Source organism: Humulus lupulus, chromosome X, assembly GCF_963169125.1.
Source record: "Humulus lupulus chromosome X, drHumLupu1.1, whole genome shotgun sequence".
In the NCBI taxonomy this organism is placed as follows: domain Eukaryota; kingdom Viridiplantae; phylum Streptophyta; class Magnoliopsida; order Rosales; family Cannabaceae; genus Humulus; species Humulus lupulus.
Genome location: NC_084802.1, coordinates 114,096,266 through 114,108,034, shown reverse-complemented (window position 1 = coordinate 114,108,034; position 11,769 = coordinate 114,096,266).

Sequence of the window (11,769 nt, the reverse complement as noted above, 5' to 3'; positions counted from 1 at the left end):
ATATAGCCATGGACTTCGTGACAAGTTTGCCAAGGATGAATAAGCAGCATGATTCCGCTTGGGTATTAATAGATTGACTAACCAAGTCGGCTCATTTCCTGCCTGTTAAGACTTCATATACGGCAGACCAATATGCAGACATCTACGTCCAAGAGATAGTACGGTTGCATGGAATCCCCAAAACAATAGTGTTGGATAGAGGATCGGTGCTTACATCGAGATTTTGGGGAAGTTTACAGCAAGGTATGGGTACTAAGTTAAGTCTTAGTACAGCTTTTCATCCTCAAACAGACAGGCAGTCTGAGGGTACGATTCAGATTTTAGAAGATATGCTACGTGCATGTGTACTTGATTTCGGAGGATCATGGAATAAGTACTTACTGCTGATAGAGTTCTCCTACAATAATAGCTACCAATCAACGATCGGGATGGCACCTTATGAATTTCTATATGGAAGAAGGTGCCGATCACCGTTGCACTGGGACGAGGTAGGACAAAGGCAGCTTCTAGGTCCCGAAGTTGTTAGACAAGCTCAAGAAGTAGTAGCGCTTATTAGATAGCGTATGCTTGCTGCTCAAAGCCATCAGAAAAGCTATGCAGATGCCAAGCAACGCGATGTGGAATTCAAAGTCGGAGATCAAGTCTTCTTGAAGATATCTCCTATGAAAGGTGTAAAGCGGTTTGGGAAGAAAGGCAAGCTTAGTCCTCGATTTATAGGTCCTTTTGACATATTGGATAAAGTGGGAGCAGTTGCGTATAGAATAGCCCTAGCCCCAGCACTAGCAGATAGTCACAACGTGTTCCACATCTTGATGCTACGCAAGTATGTGTCAGACCCATCTCACGTCCTCAAGTAAATTACGATAGCACTCCAGAAAGACTTGAGTTACGAGGAATGATCGGTTAGCATCCTCGATAGGGGGTGAAGTAGTTATGGTCCAAGAGCATTCCTATAGTCAAAGTCCTATGAAGTAATAGTTCTGAATGAGAGGCAACGTGGGAGTAGGAGGAGGACATGCAAGGCCGGTATCCGGAGTTATTTGGAAAGTAAATTTCGAGGACGAAATTCTTTTTAGTAGGGGAGAATTGTAGAGTCCAAGAACTTTACTTAGCTAGTTAGATAATAGTAATAATAGTAATTGTAGTAGTATTTTTATAACTGTGGATTTTGGTTCAGACCGGGATTTATTTGGACACTCATAGTAACACTTGTAGATTTTCTAAGTTTAACCTATAGTTTAAGAATATTAATTTTAACCTAAGGTTTGATTAATATGACTGATATTGATGGTGATATTTATTATATTATAAGGTTTAGATAGACCCAATAAGAAAGTAACACTTGTCATGTGTATGTTTAATGATAATTAAGTATTTTTGAGGAATAAGTTTATTAAGAGTAATATTTGAATATCCTAGGGTCTGTCAGCAGCTTTGAAAATGTTAGAGGACTTAGTCAAGGTTGTTTACTCAATTCAAATTAAGCTGAAATTGTGCAATTTCTTGTTTAAATATCCAGCGTATGCCGATATATCACAGCTATAGGGGGCGATATATCACAGTACGGGGATACGAAAAACACGTAACTTCGCACGATCACCTCGACGAGCCTCGGGCATGCTGGCCCAAGTGATATATCGCCTACAAGGGGCGATATATCGGCTCCCTTAGTATATTTTTGAATGTCTTTGAAAACGTTCTCATTTTAATCTTTAACCTCTTGATAAGTCCAGCATCTTTCTGACCGAGTCTTCAGCCTCTGCTGAACGATAATTCAAATATTTTTCACTTAAAAAGTCGTTATTTTACTCAAGTTAAATGAAGATCTTTCATTCTTGAACTCTATAAATAGGACCTAGTACCCATCCATATTTTCATTCATCAAGCTAAGTTCAGAGGCTGGAAGCTGCTAGGTTAGTTTTGAGAGTGTAAACACTTGGGTTGGGGATTATAAACTTAATCATTATAAGCTTACCAAACACTTGGGAAGTAAGGTTTATAGCACATTTCGGTTTGAGGTTTAGATCGGTCATAGAAGCATTCAAGGTTTTCCAAACTCTAGTTTATTTTTGGTATTGTTTTCCTTAAAGTTCTTATAGTTTTCTACTCAGCACCCTAACTTTATTCTTTATTTTTGGATAGGAAATCTAAGATCTTGAACATAAGGTTTTTGGTAAGTATATTCTTGATGGTATAGTTTATCCATTCTTTTCATTCCTTTTTCTTCAGTATACTCACCCTTTCATTGATGGTTTTTAGGAGTGTTCCAAAGTCCCAAACCTGTTCTCATATCCCGGAACTTTTGGTAAGGAAAATAGGATAGGATATTATGTGTTATGCCATATGTTATCTTATGATTTATGTGTTATGTTAACTTATGATTTGTGTGTTATGTATGTTTGTAGACTTGGGCATATGACCTGTACAACTAACAAGCCCCAATAAATTTATGGGCATATGACTTGCTTAGCTAGCAAGCCCCACAAATCTAATGGGCATATGACTTGTTTAGTTTATAGGACCCCAAGTAATAATGGCCATTATAGTATATATGACTTATGTTATGATATGTTTTAGAATATGTTGATATGAATATTATGTACATGATTTATGTGTTAGATTTTCCTTGCTGGGCATTAGGCTCATTCCTTTATGTTTAATATGTGCAGGAAAATAGCTTTGGTGGCAGGAAAGGTTCTTGGAAGCTTGGGGATGTGTATTGAGGCGGGATGGAATCGATGGACCGAGTGTTCGATTCGAGGATGAAGTCTCTTTAAATTTTATATGTATTTTCCGCACTTTATTATGTAATCCATTTATTTAAAATTATGTTATGTTCTAATTTTTAAAACAATGGGATCCCATATCCTATTTTAAATTTTATGTAGTTTAACATTCGTTTTACAAGTTTTTAATGAAGTTATGATTATTTCACTTGTAAGTTTCATTAAATATTAGTGTCTATGTATAGTAATCATTAATGGTCCAAAGTCTAGAGTAGTTGGGTCATTACAGAGAGGCCTCAACTTCTACTTATGTCAATGCAAACACTCGAGCTGTCCGCTTTCCTGGGTTCTTCCTTTCTCGCCTTAGGGCAATCCTTCTTAAAATGACCTACTGTTCCACACAATAGCAGGCCTTTTCCCTACACTCATCCAAATGATGCCTCTTACATCTAGGGCCTTTAGGAAGAGTCTTCCAGGCTTCACTACCACCTTGACCACCCATTGAAACACAACGGGGTCGCCTATCAAGACCTGGAACTGGGAAGGTGTCAGGAACCTTCCTCTTCTTATCGCTTGGGCCTCCACCCCTACCAGAACCCACAAAAGGAGAACCTATTATCCTAAACTCCTTTCTGGGTGCATTATCTCGCCAGATCTTGTTCTCTGCACTCTCAATTGCTAGTGCATTCTTAACCACCTGTGCATAAGTAGTAACCCTGCCACAGTGGTAATGAAAACATCTCAGGCTAATCTAGGTTGTAGCCCCTGGAGAAATCTCTCCCTTCTGGTCCCATCAGTGGGCACCAGTTCCATGGAAAACTTTGCCAATCGATCAAACTTCAGGGCATACTCAGTCACTGATAAACTCCCCTAAAGTAACCTGATAAATTCCACAGCTTTTGCCGCCCTGATGGCATCGTTGTAATACTTTTCATTGAACAGAGTCTGAAACTCTTCCCAACTTAGGGCATTAATGTTTCTGGTTTGGAATATAACTTCCCACAAAATTCGTGCAGCCTCCCGAAGCATGTAAGTGGCACAGGCCACCCTCTCATTACCAGCCACCCTTATGAAATCCAGGATGGTAGTAATCATGCTCATCCACTGCTCTACCTTAGCAGGCTCTGTACTACATTCAAATACTGGAGGTTATTGCTTCCTAAACCTTTCATAGAGAGGCTCCCAATTATTACCAACCTCTGGCAGCTACTGGAACTAATATGGAAGGTGCCTCATGTACACTAGATGCTTGAGGAACTTGTTGTTGTCTCAAGAGGCGAAGTTCTTCTCCCTACCACAATATTGTGGCCTGCAGATCATTGAATAATTGTTGCCAGTTCTCAGGAGCTAGCTAAGGAATCTGGCCTTGGTCATTCTCCTGACCCTGATTATTATTATCCTGGGCTTGATAACCCTGGCCAGCAGAGGAATCTGTTTGTCCCGGATTCATTCTTATCAACTTATACCTTGCTGAAACAATAGACAATACGGCCAGTCAGGTAGTGATAACTAAACCTCTTGCTGCCTTACAATCCAAGAACAAGCAGAAAACTATCATTTTCCACAGTCATACAAATATACAGATGAATACATGATCATAGCATTTAGCACTTAACATGTATCAAATAATAATTCACAATAAACAATACTAATGAGTATGTTCCAGCAATATCATTACTATTTAGCACACTGCTGCTGAAGATGCATTATTCAAGGCATAGACTTAAGCAGTTATACATATAACTACATAAATAGTTACCAAACCATGAGTTGAGCTTGTCTTCAGTGGTGAGTGTACATGCTCAGCCAGTCTACAGGAACCCTAAACCTTGGCACGCTCTGATACCAAGTTGTAACGCCCTGGTTACCCCAAGACCGTTCCGGTGAATGTTGAACAGTGAATTTAACTCGGTACCCAAGTTCTTCCGTTAAAAACGTACTTCTAGGTGTTATTAAGAAGTTAAGGTGGAAAAATAATCAAAAGGAAATGATATATTTTATTTAAAACATAAAACTGTTCATGGGCCGACAAAAACATTTACAAGTTATTTACAATGCAAAATGGTCATTACAGTTTGAAATTTACAACCCGCCAATCTAAGCGGCCAAAATAGGGTAAACCCCCTAGTTCCCTTGAGAACTCCTTGGTCATGGTGGTCAAGCGGCCCCATATGTACACATCACCACCTAAGCTCTCCACTCAAGGTTGGGTGAGCTTTTCTTTCCCTTTACCTGCACCACATAGCACCCATGAGCCAATGCCCAGCAAGAAAACACAATAACGCAAGTATATAATATCAAATGATGATCATGATAATCATACAGAGCTTATTGCTCTGAACAAATGAGTGATTTAACACTTGAGGTTCTATTAACCATACTGAGGCTTATAGCCTTAATCAGATGAGTGACTGATGAGTAAGTCACTAGCTTAAACAAACGAGGGACTAATGAGTAAGTCACTACAGGCCTCGACATCCATAGCCATGTGAGTAAACAGTCACTGGGGCTCGCTGGCCCTGACTCAAAATGACTAGCCTTTGGCTAGACATGCCCTTATAGTATTCATCGAACTTGAGCTCGGTCCGGAATTAATGCTCATTCGAGTCATTCGATGCAGATGTCGATTAAATCTAATCTTTATTGGCTTGCGTTAAAATGCTAAAGTATTTCTTGACTTATGAGTTAATCACATGTGACCAGTGCTCAGTACCACTGCTGTACTTGACTAATGAGGCACAACTTCATAGTTGATACTGACACCATTGCCAATTATGACTATTCAGCCAATGCCATATACAAGTGAGAAAGATTTGTAAGCATTCAATATTCAACCCATGTCCACATTTAAACATTCAACATGCCTCATGAATAGCCATGCATGTCACATATAGGGCGCAATTTTCTTACCTCTGGTTCGAGCGAGAATTAATATAAGAACGACCCTTGAGAACAATCTGTCTTTTAGTTCCTTAGCAGTTACCTAATCATAACCAATTATGGGATTCCATCAATAAAATGAATAATATAAGGTTCCTAGACCAAGACCTAGCCTCCGAGACATTGAATCTCACTAAACCGGGTAGTAGGATCGATCCCGAGGCCTAAGGTTTGAATCCCTAAGTTAAAAACACACTTTTGGCCAAAATGGCCCTCAAGCGCCGCGGCCCTTCCCCAAGCGTCGCAGCTCTTAGCCAAAAACAGAGGCAACCCACCTCAAGCGTCGCGACCCTTCCCCATGCGTCGCGGCCCTTAGGCCCCTTTAGCACCACCTTCTTCTTCAACAAGCTTGGGCCGCAGCGCTCTAGAACAGAGCCGCGGCCCCACCTGAAGCTCAGCCAAAAACCCCAATTTTTCCACTTCGAACTCATTTTAAAACCTCATTATAACTCCTCCAACATCACTAAGCAAAGTCACCAATTATTACCACAACTAATCCACCATATAACAATCAAAACCCAAGCTTTACACCAATCAAAACTTCCTCAAATTCCCCATTCAATTATTAAAACTCCAAACTTTAAAACCAGCACAAAAATAGGGCAAAACACTATAAAATGGAACTAGAACCTTACCTTAAGCTTGAATTGAAACCACTTCAATGGATGAACACCAGTCTAAGACCTCAAGCTTTAATCTCCAAGCTTGAATCCCCAAATTTGTTTCTTCATTCAAAGGAAGGAGAAGAGGAAGATGAAGATCATGAGGGAGGTAACCAAACTCTATTTTGGTTCCATTTTCTACAACCTTCAGCCCTTATACCAATCCTAGAGGTAAAAAGACTAAAATGTCCCTAGGTCAAATAAAAGTTTCTAAAGACTCCCAAGGGTAAAACCGTCCATATCCACCTATCTCGTTAATCATAATTAACGCCCTCCAATCCCCGTTAGTCTCAAATACCAATAAAATTACATCCCATTACCCTTTTATTCCCGGTAATGCTTTAGTCATCAAATCACCCCGAGACTCACCCCGGGCTCCGAACTCAAACCTGTTATGACCAAACAGCTAACTTGTTACCCAAAGATCCTCTCATGCCGAATGGCTCGAACAAATCAACATTATGATGTGGCCTTATCAATTAATCACAAACATGCACCACAATACACAATCCTGCCCTCAACGGGCCAAATTACCAAAATATCCCTCTTATGAAATGTGGACCTACATGCATGCATTTAACATCATATTATAATATAATTCTTATAAACATGCACGTAATCATTTAAAAGCATATTTAATCAATTATGGCCCTTCCAGCCGCGTAATCAAGGTCCAAAACCTTATTAGGAAATTTGGGGCATTACAACTCTGGTCCTCTATTGGCGTCCACCATTGTCTCCAATATTTCGGAGAACATGCTGCTAGAGATGTTAGAGAAGTACCATATTGGTAAGGGGTACAAACTGTATGTACCGCCCAATAAGTGTTGGGCTAACAATCCACCGCAGGGCTACATCGCTTTTTGCGAACATATTTTCAAGTCGGGTGGCACCATTCCTCTACGCCGGTTCTTCATCATGATCCTGAACAACTTTGACCTTGCTCCACTTCAGCTGGAACCTAACTATTTGTTGACCCAGAGCTGCATGTACATTGCGTTCATGAAGCTCAATGGTCGCGCTCCCACGACCCAAGAGGTGCATTTAATATACAACCTCATGGCAACTCCCATGTCAAAGGGCTTCTACTTTTTGCAGAAGGCCAACTCTCAGTTCTCTTTGATCGAAGGATCTATTTCTAACACAATTTCTTGCAATACTCTCCAAGTAAGTACTTCAAGTCTTTTCTTTTACATTGAGCTTGCAATTATGGACCTTATATTTATATTGATAGATGAGTTGGTTGTTCAAAGAAATTTACAATCCCTGACGTCCTTGAGTCGGAGGTGGTGCTGGTGGATGTCTTCCTTGATTTGGACCCTTCGATGAAAATGGCTGCCCATCTTTTTGCTGTGGCCAACCTCAAAAATTATGGTCTATCCAGGGTTTCAGAGCCCTTTCTGAGCGAAAGAAGAAAACAACTCCAGCAGAACCACACTCAAATGATGGTCACGCTGAATGGGTTCATGAGGAGACTTCTCCTGAAGAAAAACGTTCAGCCAGACTGTCTCCAGCTGTTGCGAAATTTATAGCTATGCAAGTGCACACAGTCGCAATTCGTAATAAAATGGTAAAAACCAAGTATCGTCCTCAAGGACTGCTTTATCAATTACCAATCAATCAATCTTTTAATTCTATTTGATTAAACAATTTTCAGTGATTTTAAACTAAGAAAAATACTAACGAAGCACAATAATGAATTAAACAAATTAACAGAGAAGATACAATTAGGACAATTATGATCCTCTATTTTCCACCCTTTATTTCCTAATGCAATAATTTATATTCCCTTCTCCCTATTCAAGAATAAGTTGCAAAGACAATTCATAATCTGGTCAGGATTTATGAAATTCAATCTAAATGACAACTTCCTATATTTCTATGGTAAGTTGAATCATGTAGAAGGCATTAACCACGCAACTCAGAAAACTAGGCAAATAATCTAGATACTTTCATTCTAAATTAAATTTGCATCCAAAAAATCAAAGCATATCAAATTTCACTTTTCTGATTTCAATTTGATTCATAAAATAGCAATTAGAGGTGATCAATCAATAATCGCACAAATAATACAGATTGCAAGGAATTCAAAGAGATGAAGAAGAACATCAATTTTGCATTAAACCATAAAAAGGGTTTCCAAAAGATTCACATAAAAGCCCTAAAAGAAAATTTAGCCTAAAATATTCATTCTAGCCATATGATAGTTCAATTACAAACATGAAAATTAAAAGAAAAAGATGAAAAACCCAGCAATCAATCCTCCAATATGGTGTTCTTACTCCAGCCGTCGTTATCCCCTTCAGCCTTGTCTCAGTCGCCTATATGTTTCCCAAGAAGCCCTACTAAAGATTCCCTCTAGAAAAGACTGAATTGCCCATAAAAAATAACCAGATATATCAGAAATCGCAAAACCAGCACTGTAGCGCTACCCTTGTAGCGCTGTAGCGCTAAAGTAAGAGACGAAATGGGGGAAATCTGGGCACCAGCGCTACAGCGCTCTTTTAGTAGCGCTAAAGTCAGGAACCAACTTCCTGAAAACTGCGTCCAAGCGCTGTAGCGCTGATGTTGTAGCGCTGTAGCGCTAAAGTCAGGAACCAACTTCTTCAAAATTCCTTCCTAGCACTACGGCGCTCCCTTAGTGGCGTTGTAGCGCTACTTACAGAACCAACAGAATTCACCAATCCATCTCGATTTCATTCCATTTTCGCTCCTTTTCAATATTTGCAACACTTAACATTAATCACCCTGAAACAAGAACAAACGAGCATAATTCCGAAATAAAATAATCCTAACTAATGAAAAATAGCCTAAAAACTAGGACCATAAACGAGCCTAAAACTCGTTTATCAAACTCCCCCAAACTAATTCTTTACTCGCCCTCGAGTAAATACTAAGTTAAACTGACAAAACGAAACAAACACAAAACGAACAAGCTAAACCATCATTACCATCTATACTGCTTTGCCAAAACTCATGAAATCTCATTTGCAATAATAATAACCAGAATTTCAGCTCAATTGCCTTAAAGTCCAATTTGTAAAGTTCAATTAGGGAAATAAAAAATATATCATGAAAATGACTGCAACATTTGGACTCTATCATATATGCTCAACTCCTTCCAGACAATTCCACAAACCAATTTTTCAATATGCTTGCATTACTTGACCTTCTCCACTAATGTCAATAACACGTGTTTTGAAATCAAAAGGACTTTCACAGGTTATAGCGTTAGGCTTAGGCAAGGGTAGATAAAATTGTCATTTAGGCTCAATCATTACCATAAGCATAAAACCTTAAAACCAGCCAAATTTCTCTTTACCACACCAAAAATCACCCTTTTATACAATTAGAGAGAGAGATTACAACACTTTCATCATTTTCTTCTTTTCTTTTCATATCAATTTTTTATTTTTTTTATTTTTTGAAATCAAATCACACTCCCCCAAACTTAATATTTTCTATATAAATAAAATCAAGGAGTGTGACAAATTGATTTGTTTCTCTCTCTCTTCTTTTTGTACAATCATACTACATTCAAATCATACCAATACCTCACTATTTTCCATTCTACTTTCCCACAAATTATATGCGTATGATAACAAAGGAAAAGGAAAAGTAATGAAGTTAAGAAATTTAGGCTCAGAGAGTATAATCAAGAACAAAAACAAAGTTTAAGGCTAAAAAAGGGTAACTAAGGATAATTAAATCAAGGTTGGCTTGAAAGGCACAATCGATCCAATAAAATTGCCTAAATCATTTTTCTAAACACATGTCATCAAGGATTTCGCCTCAAAGGCCAAATAATGCAAGTTCTATCAAATTCAAATTGTCATTCCACCAACCCTAGTCAAACACATATAATAAAATCCAAAATGTCGCATTTTCAAAACATATTAAAAATTTCCCACAAAACTTTTAAATTAAACTCTAAAACAATTGAACCAAGCACACAGTTGAATTCCATTTCCTTTTCACGAGCAAAGCCAAAGCAACAACAGACACGAATGATGGTTTAACAATTACACTAAACAACACGGAAAATCAAACAAAAGACTAAGAGCTAAACTAAATAACGCAAAAATAAAAATAAAAATAGAATAAGCTCCCCCCCCCCCAAACTAAAGACGCACATTGTCCCCAATGTGATAAAAAAAAGGAACAGAGGAAGAGAACTTACCTGATCAGCCACATCAGTATGGCGGTGGTGGTGGATGGAACGAAGGACCTTCGAAAGGCTGAGATTGCGGAGGTTGAGGTGCAGGAAAACTAGCAAAGGACGGGGGTGGAGGCGGAGGGTAAAACGGAGAGTACGGTGGAGCAAAATAAGTGCGATCCGAATCATCTAGCGACCAGCGGTTCACCAAATTGTTTAATTGAGCCACATGACTCACTTCATAATCATATCGCTGGCCCAAATACTAATTCACCATATGCTGCTGCTGAACCACATATTGATTCTGTTGGATTAGATAATCCAACTTCTCATTAACTTGCTGCAAGCTTGAATTGCTACCGCCACCCAATAAAACTGGTTCAGCTTCTTCCTCCACATCAGCTTCCACACGGCGCTTTCCCTTTTTTCTGGCTTGCGGCACATATAGAGAGGCTCAGGATAGTCGTTCATCAAATTAATGGACAACGGTTGCTGCAGCGAATGATAGATATCAGTAACAAACTCTGGGACACCAGCCTTACAGCACAACATCATGATGACAGATCCATGGGCTAAACCTCCAATAGTGTGCCCTTTTTCAATGAAATTGATGTTGGCCTTGATCCAAATACCTGGATTAACACTCATGCCCTGCATCAATGCGTACATCAATAAGGCTCGATCTTTAGTCATATCAGACACATGACTAACTGGCATAAATCGAGCACACACAAAGAACGCCCAAAATCTCGCCTCCATCTTAAGCTGGCATGATGCTATACTTTTAGGGAGGCTGCCAGATAAATTCCAAGGAGCACCTTCAAAGCACAGTTTATCAGCCACAGCCGCAAAATCTATAGATCCATTCAAGAACTGGGCATATTCCTCCTCCTCCTGTTTTATATGTGGGGCTTTGAACACCTTATTAATCGCTTCAGCAGTGAAAGGCACACGTTTCCCTCGAACAAAGACTGTGTCATTGTGTTTATCTCGTAAGTTCGCATAAAACTCATACACCAACGATACATTAGCCTGTGCCAGTCTAGTTACAAAATCGCCCCATTTCCTATTCATGAGATTCGCCCGAACCCGTTCAAAAATCGGATGAGCAAACGGTTCAGACTGAAATTCCACTTCACGCTCGGGAATCAAAGGCTTCCTGACAAATTTCTCATACCGCTCCTGAGCCTTGAAATTGATAAACCGAGTCTCATCATACTCATGCTCAGAACTATCCTCCCTAGGTTGAGACGCAGATGCGTGCCCCTTTCCCTTGTCCTTATTT